Genomic DNA, 26,104 nt, shown 5'->3' with positions numbered 1-26,104 from the left:
AAACAGAACATTTTATATCTGATCTTAACTTTGCTCAGTAAATCAATCATAAACTAAACAATTAGCTATGCAATCCAGAAAACCCTTTTGAATGGGACTGACTGCATTTCTGCTGGGGGAGGAAGAGAAATGCTAAAATATTTTCTTTGTCCTTGCCTTATATTTTTCCTGCAAGGCCCCATATCATAGTTAACATCTTTCTGGCTGAAAATGATTGGCTGGGACTCCCTTTGGAGACAGTCAACGTCACTCACTAATCAATGGAAGCATGGTTGAGTGATATAAGGCACTTCCAACTTCTCCCTGGGGGTAAGCACAGTGCCTCAGCAACACAGCACTATCTGTCAAGAATTAAAATGAACTTTTAAACACTGTATTCACCTCTATGAAGGAAGAGTCCAATATTTCAATAAGCCAAAAATAATAAAGCTATAATCATTAGACCACTCACAATTAAGACGCTTACATTTGTAAGTAATTTATTCCAAAGAATAAATTTTCTGATCCATATAAAAGATCAGAGAAAACTACTTGGAAAACAAAAAAAGAATGCCATTTCATGAAGATATGAAGAAATATGCACACACGTTGGTGACACTATTGATGACAGCAAAACACGTAGGAAAATGGATTGGTCTTCCATCGGGATAACAAGACAAAACAGTTACAAGGTCACATACCAGTGGTACCATACACCAGTAAAACTAAAACAGATTTATAAAATGAGACCCAATTTACAATGAAGGACATGGAAACATAAAATTACATTCCTATATACATGGTGAAAGTACTTCATAAAACAATTCTGGACAGATATTTGCTGGCTAACTGAGAAAAAAACAGGCAAGTGGTTACCAGTGGACTTTATGGTACTTTTATTTATCTACCAGGAAATGGAATATCTGAATCAAAGTGACAAGAATTAATCAGCCATCTACTAATAGCAGTCAGCACATACTGTGAAGTTATTCCAGATGGAAATGCCAACATCTAGAGATTATTCTGCAGCTATGTTTCTTCAAACAAATCCAATCACTTTTTTTTCTATTGTGCACACTGCTAAAAAAAATTTATCTTGGCCCTAATCAACCCCATTAAACCCAATCTTGATTATTGTAACATCATCTTTCCCGATACCAACATTCCCACTCCCATCCACACCAATATGCAGCTGTTGTGATCATCTTCCCTGATCATCCACTGTGACACATTTTAATCCTATATCTGACTCCCTTTTTTTCACTGCATCAAATTCAAGTTTTGTCCATAATCCCTCCATACCTTGTTGCAGCCCCAATTCTCTATTCCCCATTTCCCCCGACCTGCTAATCCCCCTGCCCTCCCAGCAAGCATTCACATTTGTAATTTATTTCTTTTTGGGAATAGCTTGAGCATCTTCTGAATTATCTGATGTATTCAGATTACATTTCCCCCCAAATAACACCCACTGCCCCGAACAGAGGAAGATTTTTGCAACAAGCCTAAAAATCTCTCTTCAGATTTCTGCCATGGGTAGGATTCAAATTGATACTGGCTGGGTGTAAGTCAGGTTCAATGGCCAAAGCATGTCCCCTTTAGCCCCAGAGATCCTGTTAATATTGGCTGGCTAGACACCCGTTTGGGTACCCTGCACATCCGCCGTGTAAGCCATCAGGATCAAGACTGATGGCCATGTTTCAATCTGTAGAGTTTAACTCTTTCTTGAATAAGATTTTCAATATTGCTTCCCCAAAGAGGTAGTGGGTGCCATGCACTAGCTGGAGTAAATGTTGAGCGACTGAAACCCTTTGGGACCTGATCAGATCCATGGGAACCCTTTGGTCAAATAACTCCAAATCTGGATCACTAATCCTACCCCATACCCACACAAGGCACAATACATTTCAAGGCATTTCAAAACAATGCAGATTTTAGAGCATTTAGAAGAGTCATCCTTTAAACGAAAGGGCTTCTCAACCAACTTTACTGATAGTGGAGCTGGCGCTCCGTTATAATTATTCCTGTACAGTGTAAGTATTTAGATAGCTACTTTAATGCACAAGAGAGCTGTTATACGATATATATTAAGAATCACCAGCACGTTTTCTATCCTGCAGGTGCCTGAAAAAGAAATGCTCAACTGCTGATCTTCCAACTCCACAGCTGCTTTTCTGCTCTTCCCCATTCATCAAATAGACTTCTGACAGTACATGACCATCCTAGAAAAGGGATTTTTGAGTGAAGTCAGACTTTTTAGTACATTTATTTTCTCTTCTTGCCAGCGAGGCAGACAGAGCATTATGGTCAAAGTCCGTAATCATTCCAGTCTCTATAGAAAAAAAGTCTCTATATAGAGATAAACTGGAATTAATGAACTGTGATGTTTAAACAGTATGAGCCCGATCCTGCCAATACACACAAGTAATTTTACTCATGCGAGTAACCCCACTGATACTACAGGTACAGATGTGAGTTTGCAGGACTGTGCCTTAGGCTACATAATTTAAGAACATCCTGGCACTTTTTTTATTGACAAAGACAATTTAATACACGTACAGTAGAACCCTATTTATCCGATCCTCCATATCAACTGAACCAGCGCACACAGGTAAAGAAGCTGGTGATCTCTCCTGTGGATGATAGATGGCGCTGCAGCCTTTCACCTTCCCATTCTCCAGATTATCCAAATTTTTGATTATCCAATCTGGTTCCAGTCCTAATTAGATCAGATTAATGGGGTTCTCCTGTAATATCACCATAAAATATAATAAATTGCACAAAGCCCTTGTAAAGACTAATATTTGGCTCAAGTAGAAAATATACATAACAAAACTCTCTTTATTTATCCCCCTGACACTGAGAGGAAGATTTTTTTTGGCACACATCCTAATGATAGCATACATTTTCCAGACCCACTACACTGCTCTGATGTGCATGTGGCAGATATGGCAATGTCCTGCAATATCCTGGACCCAACCTATTGAATTAAGTTTAAGTATCTTAGGTGTTCATTTTATTAAAAATGGAAATGCTTGTATATTATTGTGGAATTCTATGTAATGTCTCAAGGGGAAAGAGATGATTGATGTAAACCCTGGTAAGTATTATGAGCTTCAACGGACTCTCTTAAACAATTCACTTCCCCCTCCTCCAGTTATACAAAAACCCAATGTTTTAAAGATTTGCTCTGAGGAGGGGACCTTTGTCAGCTGAACACCTCTTACATGAAGACAAGATCAGAGGCCCACAGTGTATAAAGGAGTGAGTCTCAGATTCATGGGTGTGTTTGTTCTGAGCCAAGGCGGTTATGATCTAGTAATCACAGAAAAACCCTTGCTTGGGGTTTGATGAAACGTTCACCTACCAGGATAATGCTTTTATCTTAAGAATAAATGTACTTGCTTAGAAACAGCTGTGTGGTAACTTAACTGTGGCCAATTACACTGTTTATACCCTCTGAGGAAAGGCAAAGCAGGCCTGCAGAGACTGTCTGACTTGCTGGGGAATTCACAGTGTAAGCATGGAACTGCAGCCTGAAATACCCTAGTCAGGAGGAAGAGAGACATGTCTGTGCCCAAAAGAGGTGACAGTTGGGGAGCTAGAAGCCTGCATGTTGGTGCCCATGCTGGACCCGGGAGTTGCCCTAAACTGTGACAATGCGTACCAGCACCAAGCAGAGCGAATAATATGGTCTCTGTGTGTTTTGTTACTCCTAAATGATGTAGCAGTTCCACCATTTAAGCCAACCTAAAATGTGCAACTTTTACATACAGTTCATCACTGTGATTAATAAGATCTGTGTACTCTTAATGGGAGTTATAAAGTACTACATTCAGACTTGTTTAAAAAGGAGGTTTATGTATTTCTGTAAATTAAAGAATATTATAGTTAAAACTCAAACAGGAATATAACTACAATAGTTAAATGAATGGCAACTAAAAATATTGACTCTGCCTGAATGACGCGTCTAAACAGCCTACCTAATATTAAACTTGTAACATAATTTCAAAAAAAAGTTTTAAAAATTTCCATGAAGTCCAAGCTCCACTTTATAAGGAAATACGCTTGTATGTTTTTATTAAGAAAAAAAAAAAACAACAGACCACCATCCAGTAGGCATTCCTCAATTATATAAAAATAAATAATGAATGAAGAAAGAAAAGCCATTCAAAATTAACCAAAAAAAACCTTTTTTTTTATTAAATGAAATTTCATCACTTGGTTTTAGCTCAGTTTTCTGCCTTTATATGCAATGGAAGCCATGAGACAATAAAGCTGCTGTTTTTCATTGTGAGCACTAGCCATGTGACAGCGTTCATGAACACAAGAGCAAAAATAGCCTCATAAATATATTCCCAGAGCATGGCCTGCTGAAATTAACACAGCGGTACAAAATTATTTGCATTTTTCCACTTAAGTGCTGAACTCTGTAGACATTTACCTTTCTGGAATCTAAGCAATATAACAAATTACCTTAAGATTAAAAAAAAACAAAAAAAACCCCAATTTTTGTCCCACATACTCCTAGAGATTTTTGTTAAGAGATTTTACAGCCTTACTTTCAGTACTTTGGTAACATTAGTACACCTCTTTGATGATGAAATATAACAGCTAATATAAATATTTTAAACAAGCAGCTTTTCCAACTTTCAATTTGCAAAGTCTTAAAATTCAAAATACACGGTCTTGTTCAGGTACATAGAATCAAAAAGGTATTTAGAGGTTACACAAGTATGGACTGATATCAAGCCCACTAAATTCTTATAGTTGATTACAATGAGCTTTGGATCAGCCCCGAAGAGCCTGATTCTGCAAAAACTTCTATGCAAACTTAACTTTATTAACATGAGTAGTCCCACTGGCTATAATGGAAATACTTATATAAGTTAAGGATTTGTGTAACACCTTGCAGGATCAGGGCCAAAGCTACTACACTATGATGTAACAGAGTCAACCTAACAACAAAAATGGAATTAAGGCTGCCATAACTCATGCCTGTTGTGCCATTGTCTTATTTGCGCATATTTGATTTCTGTAGTACTTTAAATGAGTACAGACTTGCTCCTGTGTGCCCATAAATCTTGCATAAAAGTCAGCTATTAGAAGCATGCAATGTAGCCCAAGCAGCCAATTCAACAAGAGCATGAAAGAACAATGGAGACACATGCAGAGACATGCATGAGGGGTCAGGAGTGCAAGGTAAAACAATGCCTAAAATTACTGTTTTACTCTAAGTTATGAATTTGACTGTACAATCAGAGATTTTATAATATACTTAGTGAAAGATAATTGAAATTGTACTGATTTAAAATCCTAAAGAGCAAACAGATGATTTTTCCTTAGCATAGAGGGCAGAGAGAAACTTGCACACTTTTTTAATGAGTTCTGTCGAAGTTTATGACAGAACAGAAAGCGGGATGGAAATCAAAAATTCTGGGAAAGTTCATAATGTAGATAGCTTGGTCATCAAGAGTGCTCAGGGCCAGATTTTCAGAGGTGCTGAGCTGCTTCCACTTTAACTGGAGTACTGAGCACCTCTGAAATCAGAGCCTAGTTATTTAAATTGGGCACCTAAAAACTGAAACAGCCAGAACTAACCAACTAACCAAAATCTGACCCTTAATCTCTTGGCATCTCAGTTTTCCCATCTATATCTACCCACATGCAATTTTGGAAATTTTAAGTGAAGTATTTTCATTTCTTCAGATTTCACTTTATGGTAAAACTTGTGACCCTAACGGAGATGGGAATAGAACTTGGAACCTCTGGCTCACAGTCCTGCACTCAATCAAGAAATACATGGGCCTTCCACAGAGACACTATTACCACCACAAAACTGGATTTTTTAATACAGTGAAGCATGCAAACAGAGAGATTTCAGTCTCCTGAAATACTGAGAAAGTTTTTAATTTCAGGAGGTACAGAAAGCACAAAAGCTAGCTGGCAAAATAGCTCACTAAACTGTTTCCAGTTATTTTGACCAGTTCTACTTCTGATACTATTCACAAGATATACATCATAGATAAAAGCCCGTTTGGCCTCTAACCACAAGTTAGAGTATGCAAGATTTTTTCCAGTTCCACCCGCTATTACAGTACTTTGGTATAAATCTTGGTATCTATGTTCAAGAAGAACAATCCATTCCATCTCTTCCACCCCTTTAAGGAATCAATGAAATTCTGATGGCAAGCATCATTTCAGGCAATATTTCCCCTTTTCTGACGATTAACTTTTGGAACAAACTAACAAGGGAAGTGGTGGATTCTCCATCTCTTAATGTCTTCACATCAAGACTAGATGCCTTTCCGGAAGATATGCTTTAGTCAAACACAAGTTACTGGGCTCACTAGAAGTAACTGGATGAAAGCCTGTGATCAGTGTTATACAGGTGGTCATACAGATCTAATTCTTCCTTCTAGTCCTAAAATAAATGACTTTACTACCACATTAAACAGATCAGATACCCAGAAAGACCACCTCATATAAGAGCATCTCATACATACAACTCAAAAAAGCTGTTCTGGCAGAGAGATTTTCTTTTTTTTAGGGATTTAAGAGTCTTCAAATTCAGAGGCTTCTCTTTGGCCCAACTGCTGACCTATGACAAATTCTGCCCTCAGATTCAACTGCAAATGATAACAAATGAGAGTTGCATGAGAACACTAACCGAGGGCAAAATTTCATTCTGAGTTATTTTAGGCTGTTCACTCTCAGATATATCTTTATTCTGATTAAAGTGCATCTCTTTCACATGTAGGTACTTACAGACCGTGATCAAATCACCTTTTAGTTTTCTCTTGGATAAGTTTCTTTAGTTTCTCACTGTAAAGGCATGCTGTCCAAACCTTGAATTAGTCCTGTAGCTCTTCTCTGAACCCTTTCTAATTTGTCAACATGCTTTTTGAAATGTAGACACCAAAAAGAGACACAGTATTCCAGTAATGGTCTGACTAATGTTATCTTCAGAGGTAATACCACTCTCTACGTCTATTTGATATTTCCCTGCTTACCTATGCAAGGACCATTCGCCCTTTTAGCAACAGGAGCTCTCATTCAACTGGTTATCAGTAGACTTGGAAGAACAGATTTTTATCAGTAAATGCTGGTAAACACTGATTTCACCATACACACACAAACTGGAAAAAATATTTCCATAGATAATAACTGAAATTTGCAGACAAAGTACAAAAAAAGCTGCTTGAGAACTTATTATAGTTTGATTTAAGGATATTTACTTTGTACATTTTCATGTGATGTTAACAATTTGTGTTTTAACAGTTACAAAGATTTAACTTTTTGAATATCAACACCTACTGTCATTAAATTATTGTCTGACCCCCACATTGTCTGACCCCTCCTTTAATTTTCCACAATTATGAAACTTTTGATTTATAAAAATAGGAAAAAATGCTTAAATAAACATCGATATTATCCATCAAAATTATAAAAAAGTAAGAATTGAATTCTGCCACACCTAGTTATCTACCATTACACCTAAGTCATGTTCGTAGTCACTGCTTTCCAGGATACAGTTCCCATCTTGTAAATGGGACTTATGTTTTTGTTCATATTAAACAGAAATCAGTGAGTATAAAACCAACCAGATGCTAATTATTTCATAATCTCAGAACAAAGCAATTGTCAAAACACAGTAACAAAAACATCTTGCATTCTATTTCAGATGATATGGCAAGACTTTGAAAGGATATTCAGGCAGACATAAAACCAGAAAGATATAAAGCTCATAAAAGCCAACAATTGAATTAAAGAACAGGAGACAGGCATTGAACAGAGATTACTTTCCCCCAGGGTCTGTCATTTCAAAAGCAGGAGAAAGAGGAGTTCCTAAATATCAACATGTATGATCAGCTGTGTGATCAAGCTACATACATAAGAGGCCCATTTAAAAAGCACAAGTGCAGGGAGAGCCTTCTAAAATTGAATCTAGATAGAAAAATTCAACCACATGTGAAGTCAGATATCAGTATCATCGAATTGGGAATGTTTAATACTGACTGGCTTTACAGTTAAAAGCACTTTTCATTTTCCTGTGTACCGAACACAATATTCCCCCAAAGTAAATATATGTGCATTAGAAATGAAAACACTACTATCTTCTCTACCTCACTTCAGTTTAGGAGACAGTCCACTTTCTCCACTTGTCATCTCACTGAATATCACTAATAATTCTGTTGGCACTCTCAGTAAAATCCTGGTCCCATTAACTGAGTGATAAAACTCATATGGACTTCAGTGGGACCAAGGATTCCCCCTTCCTTTTTAAGAGTTTTTTTTTTAAGAGTTTTTAAGAGTTTTTTAAAACTCTTTTTAAAACTCTTTTTTAAGAGTTTTTTAAAACTTTTTAAGAGTTTTTTTTTTAAGAGTTTTTTTTTAAGAGTTTTTTTTGGATGGGTCTATATATACACAGAGGTGAATACCTGCACCGTTCCCTTGTCTGTGCCTGAAAATAGGCTTAATTTTGACTGAAGTTAAAAAAGCATAAGGAGAAATATGTACTTTCTTCTTCTGAAGCTAGTGAAAATACTGTGAAAAATAAAGTAGTACTATCTTATGCAAAAACAAAACTAGACAGTTCTAATTAGCAGAGCTATCTATTCTCATTCACCTAATGATCCCTTCAATTTTTAAGCAATGTTTTCTTTTTATCACATCTACATTTCGGCCTTACAGAAGGGTTAAGTTTCTGATAAGTGGGCTCTCCAGTTACAGCTAAGTAAAGGAAAAGCTAATACATATGCATGAATTCTTAGCAAACCCTGAGCAGTTGTGCAACTACTGTGTGGAGATGGTTATGTAGAATTTTGCCTCCTGGGGATTTGTGCAACTACTCCTTCTCCCTCACTCTCATCAGGAGAAGGCCACGTGGGCATGTCCTACCAAGGTACATTAACCTATTTAGCTAATATTCCTGTTTCATAATGGATCTTCTCTCTCCCCCACACATTTCATACCCATTCTTCTGTTCCACCCTTTTTGGGATTATTTCACTGCTCCTGGAGCAACTTCCATTGGCGAAATCACAGCAATGACCTTGCATTAGGCCTCAATCCTACAAAATAATCCATGCAGTGGGTAGGTCAATGTGGCTTAATGTGAGTGCAGAGATCTGCCCACACTTGCAGGATCAGAGCCTATGTCTATCAATGTATGCAGTGTGAAGCTATGCAATCTTCCAATCTGTTCCTACAGGCTTTGCTGCAATAAAAATAGACTGTTCTTACCAAGCTTTATCAAAACAAAAAACGAACAAAATCTTTTTGAAATGTTGGCTACAAATTCTAACAAGCTAAGCATACTTGTAGACTCTAATCTATCTCCACACAATCAATATGGTACATTTGCCACATTTTGGTAATGTTAAGATCCCAATTTAGCAAGATACTTGAGCATGTGTCCAATTTTATACACGTGAATAACCTCACTGATTTCAGTAGAACTACTTACATGAGCAACTGTTTGCAGGATCAGGATCTAAAAATGCCCACAATGAAAACTCAAGGCTGACTTGGTGAAGTCAATCTAAGAGACTATTTAAGCAGCCCACAATACTTATTCCTTTACATCACAAGTGAAACTATACTTCAGAATTGAAACAAAGTGTAACATTTAACTGCAATAGTGTTATGTATTTAATTTTTTAAGAATTTCCTGCAGATGCTGAGGATGCCAGGATGTTAATAAAACCACTTAAGGGGACAATTTCAAGTTAAATTTGACACAAACGGAGTGTTTTTCTTCTTTTAACAAGTATTCCCCTTACAGTGTTTGCAAACCAAATACTGTACTAGCACATAGAGAAACAATTATCCTGCTTTCAGGAGCCAAAGGGTTAAAATTGGCAGAATCAAGTGACCTCTGTCATCAAACATATATTCAAAGATTGTGAGTAAGCACAGGCCTGTGAACCAAGGCTATTTGACTTCGTCCAGGTCTGCACTATAAATCTTTGCTGGCATAGTAATATTGGTGCATAGGGGTGCAATGAGATGTGATTTGTGACTGACATAGCTATGCCACCAAAAACCCCAAAAGTAGATACAGTTTTGCCAGTATATGCTGCATAAATTCTAGGAGCACTTACTGGTTCAGTATATCTATACTGGCAAAGCACTCCAACTGTCCACCTGGTCCTTGTTTATGTTCCTTTAGTTGTTTTCTTCCAAATCAATGCAAATCTGGCTGAACTGGACAAAACAACAGTGTCAATCCTTATTGCCAATTTGAGGATTGATTAAAATTAGGCTAGCAAGAGCCTGGAGCCTTCCCTCCTACACCATTTTCTTCAGGAGAATGGGAGAATGAAGTCGTCAGAAAGATGTGAACCATCAGAAGAGATATAGGTAAAGTTAGAAACCTGTAAGAAGTCAGAAAAGATCTAAGTGGAGAAGGAAGCATTAGAACTAAGGCAACATATAAGGAGAAAGGCTGAAACACAAATCTAGGACGAGTGACAAATATAGGCAGTCCTACTGAAAAGTTAAAATACTGCTAATTAAGACAACATACTTCTACATTTGTGACACATAGAAAATAGTTGATATAAAAAGGGAGATTCAACAGTCTTTCCTGCGAGAAGCTAGAAATTATATGACACTTTGGAGATAATAGACATTAAATAGCCTAATCCCACTTTTAAGGAAAATGTTCTGGCCCAAAGAAAATTTTCAAATCCTTAAAGAAGGAATGAAAGATTCACAATTCCTGAATGGCCAGACATAGTCAATGCGATGCTTCCCAGGGGGCACCCACCACCTGTGCTTAGTGTGAGGAAGCGTTGTCCGTGCCTGCCATGGCTCTGCTCCCCTACTTCACTGGTCACAGGCAACTCAAGTTCTGAGCTTAGCCTACGCAGGCTCCACTGTAATGATAGGGCCGCTCAAACTCCTGAGCCTCCCAGCATCCCCCTGGACCGTCCAGTCCCTGTCCCAATCTCAGGACACTCCATATTTACAGAGTAACTGCTCCCAAAGGAACAGTACGCTTCAGCTTACCTGTTACACCTCAGATCCCAGCTCCCCTTAACACACAGCAATTAATAATGTTTACAGTAAAACAAGCAAAAGTTTATTTGTCAAAGAGTAGAGATTCTAGTGAAAGCAAGTAGAAGTACTGGAAACAAAATGGTTACCCATAAAATATAACATGCATTCTAGACTGACTTACTTAATTACTGCAAGTTCTTACAGAGCAAAAGCCCTCTCCAAATACTTACAGCACATTACAGCCAGGCTTGGCTGTGATCTTCCATTTGTGAGACAAGTCCTTTGCCTCTTCAGTGGGAAGGTTCACTGGGATACCTCTCCACCCTCCCCAATGCTCCAACAATCTGTTGTCTTCATTCATAAACCAGATCCCCTCCCGCTTTTATTTCTTCCTGTAAATTTCTTCTCTTGAAGATTTCACAATCTCTTAATGAGTATTTTGGCTCCAAATGCAAACTGACCTATACTGCTGAACGGACAATACACAGGTTTCAGAGTAACAGCCGTGTTAGTCTGTATTCGCAAAAAGAAAAGGAGTACTTGTGGCACCTTAGAGACTAACCAATTTATTTGAGCATGAGCTTTCGTGAGCTACAGCTCACTTCATCGGATGCATGCCGTGGAAACTGCAGCAGACTTTATTTATACAAGAGAATATGAAAAAATACCTCCTGTAGCTCACGAAAGCTCATGCTCAAATAAATTGGTTAGTCTCTAAGGGACAATACACAGTGCCCAGCCAAGGAGAAAAGCTTCTACTGCCTGGAAAGAGCCAGTCTGAGTCATATCACCCCGTTTACCTGCCTTAATGCCAAGGCTTTGAAAACAATTTCCAGTATAGATACATAACTCCTTAAATATTATCCATACATACATTTTGCAATGATTATGATGACTAGTGGGCTACTGGCTCTCAGTACAAACCTCACATGCACCCTTTGGAGAATTATTGCGCACGTATTTGAGCAAGAAGATCTCTATAAAACTTTGTTGTCCCCCCTCCCTCATGCCCTCTGCCAGATGGCACAAAAAGGTTCCTGGGTCACAGTTAGAAAATGCAATGAATTTTTCACAGAATTTATTGTGAAGAATATGTCCCCTTTTTCGTCCAAAATTTTCAACTGGCTCTAGCCCCCCCCCCCCCCCCAAATTAACATATGGCTCCAAAATAGTCAGACCTCAGAGGAAAGTACCAAAAGGGCCTCCTATGAAGCAAGAACCTAGCTACGGAAGCAAACAAGCTTGGCCTAGCCAACAGTGACAAGACCAAACGCAAAGGAAGAGCCCGAAAGTTCTGCTGTACCCATGTCCATTAGTCATCCACAGTATCCAGTACACTAGGAATCAATCACACTCTCATACTTCCAATCCAAGCCAAGATGTAGTTAAGCAGACACCTGACATTTAGCACAAACGAATGATGAATTTGATATGTTATATATTGTTCTTCAGTTGAAGAATTTAAAGATTAGACTTTCAAATGAAGTTTCTAACTGCACCATAACGTAACTTCATTTGCCAGTAGACTTACAGATAGTAAACTGCCAATACTAGAGGTAATTACTTAGTGTGTGTCACATAAGTACTTATGTTTAAAGTTGTCTTTGAAGTGATACACTCTGCTGAACTCCCTAAACATCATTGGGCTGTAATTTAATACCTATCTATTTCAGCATCTGGCCAGCGATAGTCACAGACAATATTTGTATTGATTTTAAAAGGTGTTTAACATTTTAATCCAAATATGTGTGTGTGTGTAACACACACACACACATATATATATATAAACTTCCGGTTAGTTATATTTAACTTTCTATGTAATGTCACAATATTTTTACTTCCTCTGAAGTGTGAATGAATTGCAGATGAAAACTATGTGGTTATTCTACACTGAAACGTACTATCAAATGCTATTTTACTTCTTTATTGTTTTAGTTACTCATTCAATTTAAAAAATGTAATTTATTAGACCTTAGAGCTTCAGGGCTTCCATTTATTCAGAGAGCAAAAGCAGTATCTTTTTCCATTTCAATACCAAGTCAGCCTTCCAATAGTTTGTCAACATCCATTTTAATATTATTTGGGTTTATCTATATTGACTGACTGCTTTTAGAGCATGAGAATCTGAAAGTGAACTCACTAGAAACTGACTAGCCTATTTTCATGAGGAAATTATTTCAGATTTTATAAATAAGTTATCTGTTACATAGGTAAAGATTTTTAAAAGATGTAACCTCACTGCTCGTGAAACTATTATACTTTAACAAACTACAAGATGCTTGTTTCTCCATATAGTTATTGGGAAATATAAACCCTGCTGCAGCTCCAGCTTCACTATAAAAAAGTGATCCATCTGAAACTTTACAAGCTGATTTTATTATATTTTTCTGGAAAGGCAAATTAGCATGTGGTTTTGGGGAGATATGGGGATTCAAAAATAAAAATCATCTACCATTTTTATTTTGTTATACCGTGTTTTTTTAGCAATCAAGTGTCAGATCAGGGAGCAGACTCATTTCTTAACCAGATTTATCTCAGGATTTCAGGCATGTTTTTGCTTGTGGTGAACTGAGAGCCTTTTTTTAATCACCACGGTATGACTAAACAAATGGGATCTCAACAAATTAGAACACTTATGCAAAGAGGTAGGAGCACACATTACCATGCATTCCTATGAATATGTACAAATACGAATACTGTAATATTGCATCACTTTTAGGTTTTATATGTATGAAACTTTCATAGAGCCATAGAATATCAGGGTTGGAAGGGACCTCAGGAGGTCATCTAGTCCAATCCCCTGCTCAAAGCAGGGCCAATCCCCAATATTTGCCCAAGATCCCTAAATGGCCCCCTCAAGGATTGAACTCACAACCCTAGGTTTAGCAGGCCAATGCTCAAACCACTGAGCTATCCCTCCCCCTGATCTCTCACCAGCATCTCCCTTTGGTTCCTCACCAAGCATGCTGGCTTTTATGGACTGCAGTCTAAGCTGCCTATCTCTCCCCATGCATTGTATAGGGAACCTAGGTGCCTAACTCAGGCTTTGTGCATTGCAGTGATCGTCCTGTGATTTTCTAGGTGCCTAAAAGTTAGATGTTACAATCTTCAGCGTTACAACACCTAAGTCCTTCGTGGATCCAAGCCAAAGTGATTTTCTTATGGTCACCCCACAGGCCAGTGGTAGAGCAGAAACAGAGCCCAGGTTGGTCTCTTAACTCACAGCCTAGTGCCCTGTCCAGACAGCCACACTTGCCTCCCCTATATGAGGTTATAAATCCTGCTTCAAGGATTTTCTTAACAGAGGCTTACAGGTAGCTGCATGTGTTTTTTGGTCAAAGATTCTGAGTTCTATTTTCCTTGACACTTGTATACAGCTAGCTGATGACTTCTTGCTTCTATAGATCATTGTTAAGAGTATACAATTATAGTAAAGCTTTCTAGTGTGTTAATTTAAAATTTACATGTGGAAAGGTAAGGGACTCTATATTGTAACTTGGCTTTCTTCAATTAGACAAAATTATAATTTACATTCTAACCAGCCTCTGATAATGTGGACAGATTGCTGAAAAAGCACCTTTAGGAGAATATGAGCATTTTGCCTGGACACACAAATTCTAGTGATTCTGAATGTACAAATATAAACTTTTTGTAGTCATAACTTATTCTTTAGGGTGGGAAGGGCAGTCATGGTGTATTTACTTAGGGATAACTAAGATGGGCATAAAGACTTTTAGTTTTCTGTGCAGTTGCATCTGGGAATGAAGCAACATGTAATCCATGTTCACGTTTTACAAAACAAACAGTGTTGCAATTCTGAGACCTCTTTAGAGATTCTTTATTCCAGAAGGACAGTAAAGATGACTTCTCCATGTTTTTCAGCAGGATGTTTTTTCTGTTCCTAACCAGAACAAAAGTACTGTTACTAAAAATTAGTTTTAGAACTATAACAGAGATGTAACATTCTAACCTCAAAACATAAATATTGATTCATAAAACTCACTGCACATCAAGATTATGCACTCATTTTTCAGTCACTAGATCACTTCCCACCCCCCACAAACATGCTTCCTCCCCTCTTTATGTGTACAGTGGTGAACTCATTGATATCTAATAGGCACCCTACACAGTGAGCTTCTTAAAACTTAGTATGGCAGAACTGCACACACTGCAGCAAAATTAGAACATGTTGGCCTCATTACAGGAACAAGTAAAATCTCCAGGTTCAATTTCACTTGCTCGCTGACTCCAAATTATATCTGTGGGTATATAACATGGCATGGGCCTGATTTTAAGAAGTGTCCATGCATAATTTACCCTGGACCTAATCTACATGTTCATTTATATCAACTGCATGTGCAAACTAGATAATTATGCACATTGATGGCCAGTTAAACTAGGAAGTTGGTCACAAGGTGACTACCCCTTATAGGGAGATAGGGCCAGCCAAATCTGTGTCATAATTAATTAGCTGCTTCCCAGATTGAGGGGGTCCACTAAGAGGGACAGGTGATAGCTTATAAAAGACCTGAGACAGATAAGTCTGGGAGTGGGCAGATTCCTGCAGAAGACCCTAAGCCAGCATCTGAGAATAGTACTCAGGGGAACCAACTTTTAGGGCTGAATATATGGGAACAGGTGCCAGAAGGTGGGTTGCAGAGAAGCTGTAAAGAACAAAGGAACCTTTTTTATTTGTTTGGACTTTTTTAGTTTGACTTTTGCTGGAAGAGGCTATGTTTGTTTGGGACTTAGCCAGAGAGCTAAGCCAATCTCTAGCACAGGTATGAGGAGAGCTTAAGGGACCTACTTCGGAGAGGGAAACTGAGGTAGGGAATGCTGCTGTGCCACACTTTGCCAGCAGGGACCACGAGGAGGCAACCATGCCCCTACATCAGGGTCACACATTTCCTAGCTTCTGTAGGCCAAGCGTATTGCACACATCAGGGGATCATTCCATCCTTTCATTTCCTCCTCCCCACCAGGTCCCTGTGTGCATGTCTCCTTCCCTCCATACAAAAGGTTCTGTACGTCCCTCTCCCTTATACCATAGTCCCCCATTTTGCCTTCCATGCCAGGGCTGTATGCATGCATGCCCCTATTCCCTCCCCACCCCCATGTTATTTTCTCCCACCACTATTCTTCTTTATGTCTGATAGATAAGTCATTCCAGGTATCAACATATTAAACTACACTGGGAGGATAGGCAGAGATGAAAGAGGAGTACTCTTATGTTGGAAGGCATTAAACCAATTGTTAGATCTACAGATTATGACAGAAGTGCAGCTTTGCTAAAGAACTGGCTGGGAGGGACTTCATGTACTCCCAATTTTCCCACTTTTGGTTTTCCCTAAAATCAACAGGGTTGTGGTCACTGATATCTAGATCTTTTCCTGACATTTTGGAGTTGGCTGGATGCAGCATTCAACAATTGTCAGGTTAGACAGACACACACATGGAGAAATGCTGCCAAGTGTAAGGCCTTCGCCAGCTCAGCCAATTACTCCTGGGAGAATTCTGCACCACTGTGCACATGCAGAATTCATGTTCCCTGCACATTTCTTTGCTTCCTCACAGAAAATTATGGGGAAGCAAAGGGAAGCCACATGAGCAGTCAGGCACCCTTCCCCAGCAGCACAGGTGCCTACTTTTGGGTGCCCAGAACAGCCGGAGGAGAGGTAAATACTGCAGTGAGAACCAGGCTGGGATGCTCCCAGCTGGCAGCTCCTACCCTGCGCTGGGCTCAGCTGCTAGTCCTGGTTGTGCTGAAGGCAAGGAAGGAGAACAAGACTTCCTCTTCCCCTGCAACGAGTAGCGGGGTCAGACCCACACCCAGAAATCTTCCCAGCTGCAGGAAGCTCTGCACGCCCCCCAGCTGCTTCTTGCCCCCATCGCTCCCCAGCTGCAGGGAAGGGGTCACTGTATGGGAGCTGCTCCCCTGTCCACCCAACCCCTGTGCATCTGGTGCCCCTCCCCCAGCCAGCCACCCACCCAGAGGCAGATTAGTGTTTTATGGGGTCCTGGGCCAGAGCAACTGGGGGCCCATCCCCACCCCTTCCACCTACAGTCCTCCGCTCTCCTCCCCTGGTGCTCCTGCCGGGGAGCAGGGTCAGGGCACAGGGGCTTGACCTGATTTCCAGCAGGAGTGCCGGGCAGAGTGGGGCAAGTCCCAACACCCCAACTCCACTTCCCAGGCAGACAGATCAGGGCAAACCACACTGGTTCCTAGGGTCCCCTACCTATTAGGGACCCTATTAGGTAGGTACTGCACAACAGAAGGATAGTCCCTGTCCCCAAAGCGCTTATAAGTATTTCAATAACCAATGACATGTTATTAATTTTGTTGTAGAAAAAAATGTTAAAGTGATACTTTCAAAAGTTTCCACTGAACCTGTAATGACAAGTAGAGAAATGGACAGGAATGCTTAAATGTGAGAAAGGAGCTTTTTTTACTTAGGCTTGTGACCATTTTTTCTTCTACAGGATGGAAGAAGCAGGGTTTTGAGGTGTTTTAAGTTTTAATTTTCTTCCCTCTACCCACTCCCCACAGAAATATCAAAAATGCCTCATCCGGTCTCCTTTGGGTTTGCCAGTTGACTCACAGCATGTTTAATGTGTCCTGGCACAGCTTAAATGAAGGGGTATAAACTTTGAAATTTTAAGAGACTTTCTCCGAAACATTAATCAGACACTGAAGTTAAATAGGTGTTAAGAACAAAGGTCAAAGTGTTTTAAGTAATTTGACTAAAAATCCATTTCCCGCTCTGCTTTTACTCTTCATATGTCATATCACTAGTCTCCAGTCATTATAGTGCTTATTTACACTAAGAAAACAGACATTCAATTCACTCTCAGCACAGCTCTTCTGGTGGTAGCCACAGTAGAAACTGTTATATAAATGAGACTCTGTGATGGTGGTAAAAATGCTAGAAGTTACCAGAACCTTGTCTGCACTAGTGCAGCTGAAGCTGGCAGAAGCATAGGTGGGATTATTTTCCCCCACCCTCAACATAGACAACTCTCTAGAGTTTTCCAAGATAGAGAAGACCTGAATGTGAAACACGAACAGAAGTGTGTGTGTGTGTGTGTATATATATGTGTGTAAGAATACCTTAAAAGTCATTGATTACACCATAACATTACATACCAAGATGGATTTTCCAACACTGCCAATTTTTAAATCGAGATTGGATGTCTCTAAAAGATCTGCTCGAGGAATTATTTTGGGGAAGTTCTATGGCCTGTGTTACACAAGAGGTCAGACTACATAATCACGGTGGTCTCTTATGGCCTTAAAATCCATGAGTCCACAAAGTAACAAAATAGAACACAAATCCATACCTCTTTCCTTTAAGGTACCATCTCATTGTTATATATCATCTTATGCATTTACTACTTCTTGCATTCTCTAAAAATGAATCATGAAATATGAAATCAGTCACATGAATAAGTAACTAAGGTTTAATTTAAAACAAGAAAAAACCTACTAAGTTTACAAACAACACAAGTGACCTTGCACCTTGAAAAATCCCCTTTAGACTCATGTAAATCACAGAAAATTTTGGTTCTTATAATGATCTGCATTTAAGTTTCACTGTATAAATTATGTCAGTCAACTTTGATAAATACCACTCTCCGTCACTGTCACTTCTTATTTCAATATGTCTTTGCCCAACAAATACTGTTGAAAAAAGAACAGGAGTACTTGTGGCATCTTAGAGACTAACAAATTTATTAGAGCATAAGCTTTCATGGGCTACAGCCCACTTCATCAGATGCATAGAATAGAACATATAGTAAGAAGAGATATATATACATACAGAGAAGGTGGAAATTGCCATACAAACTGTAAGAGGCTAATTAATTAAGATGAGCTATTATCAGCACGAGAAAAACAATTTTGTAGTGATAATCAAAATGGCTCATTTAGACAGTTGACAAGAAGGTGTGAGGATACTTAACATGGGGAAATAGATTCAATATGTGTAATGACCCAGCCACTCCCAGACTCTATTCAAACCCAAGTTAATGGTATCTAGTTTGCATATTAATTCAAGCTCAGCAGTTTCTTGTTGGAGTCTGTTTTTGAAGCTTTTCTGGAGCAGAATTGCCACCCTTAAGTCTTTTACTGAGCGGCCAGAGAGGTTGAAGTGTTCTCCTACGAGTTTTTGAATGTTATGATTCTAACTATAGGTTCCATTCTATGCATCCGATGAAGTGGGCTGTAGCCCATGAAAGCTTATGGTCTAATAAATTTGTTAGTCTCTAAGGTGCCACAAGTACTCCTGTTCTTTTTGCAGATACAGACTAACACTCCTGCTACTCTGAAACCTGTTGAAAAAAGGATATTTTCCTTGAACATTTGAAATACTCTGTATTCTTTCATCAGAAAATGTTTCATTTCCTACATTAGACAAAAAAAGCAATGACAACAACTGCTTTTTGGAATTTCTTATTTTCTAAAGCCAACAAACAAATCATAAGATATCTATAAACATTACAGAATTTAAATTAGGGATGTAAAAGCTTAAACATTAACTGGTAAGTATTAGGTTCAGCGTTAACTGGACCTTAACTGTTAACCCCAGTGGCCGGCGGGACCCCATCCATGATGGGCAGGTGAGACCCCAGCCACAGCCGTACCGGAGCAGCTCCAGCCCCAATCCCATCCACAGCGGGCAGGCAGGACCACAGCCCTGGCCCGCAGCCCTGGCCCGCAGCCCCTGCTGCTGGCCCACTGGAGTGACCTTGGTTAATGATTAACTGGTTAAATGATATAATTTTAATTGTGTAACCGCTTAAACTTTAAGCAATATTTATATCCCTAATTTAAATAATATTCCAGAGTAATTCCCTTATAGCAGCACCATTCACATTGATCTAAAGAAGAAAAAGACTCTTTGGTTAAAGTATTTCCTAGAGACAATACATATCTGTTGATTTACACAGCACTTTCTGCAGACTATGTACGGCAAGTCTTAGATCTTACAGTAATTAACTCTTGGCTTTAAAACAAATAGACTATTTCAACACTGCATGTAATTCAAAGAACTCATTATTTTCACTAACATTTGTAACAAAATACAAGCTATGTTCTACTTCGTAAGACAAAAATTCTTACTACAACAAATGTTCAAGTAAACAGGTATTGTGCAGGTGGTATGTGAGAGAGTTGAAAGGAGCAGAGCAAAGAGAGCACATGCAGCCCGCTGCAACCTCACATCATGGCCAAGCGGCTCCACACAGCTGGTACCTACTCACCATGCCTCCACAGTCCTCCCTCACAGGATTCACACAGAGACAGCCACTGTAAAACAGTTTGTGCTATGGCAACTGTGGAGGGCTCCTTAGGGAAATGGAAATGGCAGGGCCAGGGCATCCAGGGGATTCATGTAACTCTCAGGCAGTCTTTATGGCAGGACTCATAAAAAGCCCCAGAAAAAGTTCAAAGCCATTCTCCTTTGGCAGAGGGCAGTTGTACTCATGCAACGTATTATTATGTCTGTATAATACAATAGTTGCTTAAGCATTTTTTTTTTAAGTGACCCATCTATTACTAGGAAACAGAAAGCAGCAACAGCGTTGGTTAAATGAAAGTAAGTCTTCACACAAATCTTCCCTTGAATCCTTAGGATATGTCTACACTGCAAGAAGACACTTGCAGTTGGCCCATGTCAGCTGACAGGCTCGTGGGCCTCAGGCTGTGGGGCTATAAAATTGCAGTGTAGACGTTCTGGCTCAGGCTAGAGACCGGGCTCAGGGACCCCTAGGTTATTAGGTCTGTTAGGCCTCTCGTTCCACAACTTCTGGCCCTTCATCAAAATAAATAAATAAATAAAATCAAAAGAATAGTGGAGTCTTGAAGTTTACACTACATTCTGCTGTTCCACTCAGCAATTTAGGTTTTTTCTATAGCAAGGCCACCATTTTTCAAAGTAAACACTGATTTTGTGTTAACTTTTGAATGCCCAATTTGACACCTAACTAGACCTGTGTGAATAACTGATTTTTCTGTTTGCTAACAGTTCTTAAAATTGGATCAAATGAAATGTTTTGTTTGACTGGAAACTAAATGTTTTGTTTTGAAACTTTTTTAGATTATTTTAAATAATATTGAAGGAAATCTGAAAACAGTCTTCTTGAATTGAAAAATCAAAATATTTTATTTTGAAATTGTCAGAACAAAACATTGTGGTTTGTTTTTTTTCCTAAATGTGTAGGTTTTTTGTTTGGTTGGTTTTTTTAAAACTGAAACAATTTGGCAAAGTCGACACAAATTCTCAAAATGTTTCAGATGACCCAAATCCACATTTTTCAGTGGAAAAAAAGTTTCAGCTGAAAAATTTCATCCAGCTCTTCACCCAATACCCAAGTTTTCAGAGGCACTCAGGATTCATAGCTCTCATCAGCTGGAATGGTGGGTCCTCCATGCCTAATTTTTACAGGTACTAAGTGTCTGAGGTTGGGCATGCAAATTTAGTTACTGCCTCTTATAATCTGTCTGAAATACCTATTTTGTTAGCACCTAGAGAACTGTGTAAACATTTTTCCTGTTAGAAAATTGCAAACTTAAGGCCTGATTTTGCAGTTGTGTCTGAACACGCATATCCCTGCCCCTGTATGAAACCCACTGACTTCAGCGTTATTCTGCACGGGGTCCACCTGTGTGGATGCAGTTGCAGAATTGGAGCCATGGTTAGTAAATGCAGTGTAGAGAGTAGGGATGTAAAAGGTTAATTAGGCTTACCATTAACCGGACCTTAACCGTTAATCCTGGTGGCACGCCGGCCGCGCAGGGCCAGCCAGAGCAGCCCCAGCTGGGCAGGCAGGACCCCATCCACGCAGGGCAGGTGGGACCCCAGCCCATCCGTGCTGGGTGGGCAGGCAGGCTTTGGCGGGCTGGCCAGCCGGCGGAACCCCAGCTGCGGCGAGCTGGAGGGCCCCAGCCCTGGCCATGCCACCGGGACCCTAGCCCCTACCTCCCAGCGCTGGCCCGCCACAGCGACCTCAGTTAATGGTTAACCAGTTAAACAATGTAATTTTAATCATCCCTAGTAGAGAGGGCCTTGAATGAAATATTTACGTCCCTAGTAGAGGGGGCCTTGACTGAGAACAAACCAACTATGGCAACAGCAGAAAACCCTTGTAGCACTCCAAGGGCAAAACTGGGCCCCTACCACATCCCCTGCATCAAAGGAGGACCCTAAACACAGTGGGTTCCACTTTGTGGAGTTAGCAGATTACAAATCTGCAGAGAGGTACTTTGAACTGCCTACAGGTATCAGAGGAGTGTACTCCGATTCCTGTAACTGCAGCAATGCATTGGAAGATTTGAAGGCAAGAGAGTAATCAAATTTGCCACTACACGTTGTCTGGTCAGAACGCCTCACTTGGTGGGAAAAAAAACCCAAAAAACAGGTGCTGAATAAGCTAGGGCCTCAGTAGGGGCTATTAAGCTTCTCTGCCTGAAGCAGAGAATTCTGGGTCTTCCAGGGCAAACCTATGCAAAGTTTGTTTGCTCAGATTTTGCAGAGTGGTCAAGGATTTGATCCAAAATATGGTTGCAGAAACCTGTACACAGTCAAAAGGTAAGTTCAGAAGAGTGGTTTTTGTGTTGCTTTGTTTTTTAAGAACTAAAGCCATGATAGTTATTTTAGCTGGGCAGGAAGGAAAATGGCTCCTTTCACAAAGAATGAGCTTTTCAGCTCTGCTGGACACTAAAGATATGTCTACATTGCAATAAAACACCAAGACCCAGGCGATGGGGCTTCGGCTTTCTACCCTGGTCCCCAGCAAGTCTAATGTCGGCTCTGCCAGGCGGACCCCCTGAAACCTGCTCGCCTCCCCCCAGTGGGCCCTAGACCTCTGGTTGAGAACCAGACATAATCCATCCGCATGCTAGGGCAGGTACAGTCATCCCCCACAGGATGCATTATATATTAATATCAATACATTACATCTAAGCCAAAGTATGCACCATTGAAATTTATGATCACTGCATTATCTTTATGCAAAAGAATTATAAACTGGAGATTGCCTGGTGTCTAAACCTCAGAACACATTACCAAATAACATATACCTTAGACTGACAGCACAGAAGATTTTCATTTATAATTAGCTTGAGGGCAAATAAGAATTGACAAGAAACTCTGATGTCATTTCATGCATCTTTTGTAACCTCATCACCTCTGCAAAAAGCTGATATAAAATCTTACCACAGCTGAGAAATAAAAGAATACACAGTGGTTCTTTGAAAACATATGCAGCAAGTTTCCAAACATTAAGCATCAAATACAGGCTTGATTTCTGTTTCATGTGAGAATGAGATTTTAAACAGAAATCCTGACTTAAGCACCATGATACCACAAGTTCAGTGCCAAGCAATCTACACCTTTTGATTAGAGGTAAACAAGCCACTTTCCTGTTCAATGAAAATGTCTCAGATTGGTATTTACCAAAAAACAAGCAGCCAGCTCAAATATCCTTTACTTGTTGATCCTGGCAACACACCAAGAGGTTCAACTCAGTGCAGCCAATCTGCTACAACAGGTGCAGCTCAGACCAACAGCGTCCTCTTCTCTATTTGGAATAACAAAACCAAATAATACGGTTGTGACCAGAAGACAAACACAACACCACAAAACGTATTGCTTTACCCCACCCAAACTGCCTGAGGATAGGACTCCCAGTGCAAGCTTAAACCAAACGAGCAGCCTCTCCTTTTCGCTAGGCAGCTGGAGTGGAGCTGGTGAGAGAGAGAACCAGATTTGGACTGCAGGGCTGGAGCAAGGGGGACAACAGGCAGCGGGGGCAAACAGGGCTGGAAGGGGAAAAACTGATGAAGCTGTCAAGGAGAGACAGGAGGCGTCTCTTCCAAAGCATCTCATGCCAAGGCAGAAGTTTTGTAATGGGTCTGAGCAGAGCTTAAAGCTCGCTATTTCATTTTTCTCCAGCGCTCCCTCCTTCAGTTTGTCACAGCTGGAGAAAGCAGCAGCGCCTCGGCCTTCCCTTCACTCCTCTCCCAGACTCTCCCTCCTGGCTCCTTTAAACTGCTGCACAATCCGATTGGGGGGCGGGGGCGCAACCCCAGGGAGGATCAGCACTTTCAGAGCTCTCCCTTTGTGACCGTGAAACGCAAGTAGAAACCTGCCTCTTTACATGAGGCAGGGACCGGAACAAAGCGGGTGTGGTTTGTCCCCAGGCTTCTGGGGAGCTCGTGTCCACGCAGGTTCCCCACTCAGGTCAGGTGCGTGTGTTCACACGCAACGCGAACGAAGCACCCCCCATTGCCCGCGAGGCACGGCGGCGGGGGGGGGGGTGTCACCCCACTATCCCACCCCTCCGTTTCCCCGCCAGGCTGGGGCGGCTGGCAGCGCGAGCTCTTGCTTGGGCAACAGCAGGGAGGGAAGCGGCGGCGGCTTTAGTGGGAAAGCGCCGAGCCTAGCCCTGGGAGAACCGGAGCCGCGTTGCAAAAGGCGACCTGTGAAGCAACAAACCCACCCGAGAGAAGCGGTCCCTTCCCCTCACCCACCTCCCCAGCCCCCCGCTCCGGAGCGCCACTTCCCAGCCGCCTACCATCCCCCCGAGCCCTGCGCACAGATTCTGCCCCCCCTCCCCTGCCAGCTGCCCCCACAAACACCCTCCCCGCCGCGGCAAGCCGAGACAATTCCTCCCGGGCCTCCGGCCAATCCACCCCTGAGCCGGCCGGCGCTCCCAGACACGGACCGCAACCCAAATCCTGGAACCGTAGATGCCACTCACTCAGCCCGCAGGCGGCGGCGGCGGCTCCGCGTCCCCGCGCCGCTCCAAAGAGCTCGGCCAGGCAGCCGTCGGCGTGCAACGTGCACGGGCAAAAGCTCCTACCTGCCAGGCTGCAACTCCCCCGCTCGCGCTCCGCTTCCCGGGCCGCCTTCCCCTGCTCTGCGTGCCGCTGCTGAGGCGCCTGCAACAGGGGGCAGCAGCAGCAGGAGGAGTTGGTGCCAGTGTGTAACAAGTTTGGGTTGCCCCGCAGTATGGCGGCGGCTGGTGGAGGAGGGAGCTCAATGCAGCAGCCCGAGGGCTTGTTGCCCTGCCGAGAGCAGCTCCAGGGGGAGGGGATGCCGGGGGCTGTGACTTGGGGGGAGGGGAGCTGTAGGCAGCCCGGGCTCACGCTGTGACCAGCGAGGCAGATTTTGATAGTTGTTTTCAGAGGGAGATTTTGGTCAATAGCTCGGGGAAGCAGGCACAGAAAAACCTGCCAGCCTTGGGCTGGGGGAGGGGAGAGCACTTGCAAACCCGGCCTCAAAATGATGATGGAGTGTTAGCTGCACGTCTAGGGAGAGGGGGGGGTTCTGACGTTTTTGTACACAGAAACCACGCTACATTTCCATACACTGCTGCTGGTAGCTGTAGGCACTGACAGACTAAAGGAGAGGAAGACCTTTCTCTTCAAAATACCAGGGCTGGACATGGAAACCTCCAGAACGGAGGGTTTTTCACCTGTAACCGACGTTATTTCTCATTTGTGTGCCATTTGATCCGGCCTTGAATCATAAACCTGGATGTCTTTCTTCTCACACACAGACACTGTATAATCACCTGACTAACCCAGGCAAGATTGCTCCTGCTGAATATTCACAAGTGCCCTGACTACTGTGTCATCTCCTGTATATAGAATGAAGTTATGTAGCTGAGACAGAAGGAAATGGAGAACTAGTGTGTGAGTGTGTGTGTGAGAGAGAGGAGGGGGGATACGAAACAAAAAACAGGAAAGGAACTGTCAAACACTAAAGATTGCCTAGGTGTTGGGAGACCACAGAGACTAGATGTGATAGAAGAACCAGTAGCCAAGGCTTACTTTACACAGGTACTTTATGGATGTAATTTCATTTGGTGTCAAGGGGACTATTCGGGAAGCACACACATACATTGTTTTGTAGTTTTAAATTAATTCCCTTCACACATCATCTAGGCCAGTGGTTCTTAGCCTTTCCAGACTGCTGTACTCCCTTCAGGAGTCTGATTTATCTTGCCTACCCCAAGTTTTATGTCACTTAAAAACTATTTGCTTACAAAATCAGACATAAACATACAATGTCACAGCACATTATTACTGAAAAATTGCCACTTTCTAATTTTTACCATAT

The 26,104-nt window shown here is 41.2% G+C and overlaps 1 protein-coding gene across 2 annotated transcripts in view; it reads right to left on the bottom strand.

Annotated features, from left to right (window-relative positions):
* SEMA4D (semaphorin 4D) overlaps window positions 1-24,918 on the bottom strand; it is a 141,382-nt gene extending 116,464 nt beyond the window's left edge. The window contains exon 1 of one of the 2 annotated variants that reach the window (XM_073344910.1): window positions 24,843-24,918. The gene's annotated coding sequence lies outside the window, so the exon portion shown is untranslated. The other variant, XM_073344909.1, reaches the window with a different exon arrangement.
* Window positions 24,919-26,104: the final 1,186 nt, after the last annotated feature.

The sequence above is a fragment of the Lepidochelys kempii genome, chromosome 5 (assembly GCF_965140285.1).
Source record: "Lepidochelys kempii isolate rLepKem1 chromosome 5, rLepKem1.hap1, whole genome shotgun sequence".
NCBI lineage: Eukaryota > Metazoa > Chordata > Testudines > Cheloniidae > Lepidochelys > Lepidochelys kempii.
This window is presented reverse-complemented; position numbering and strand designations above follow the sequence as displayed.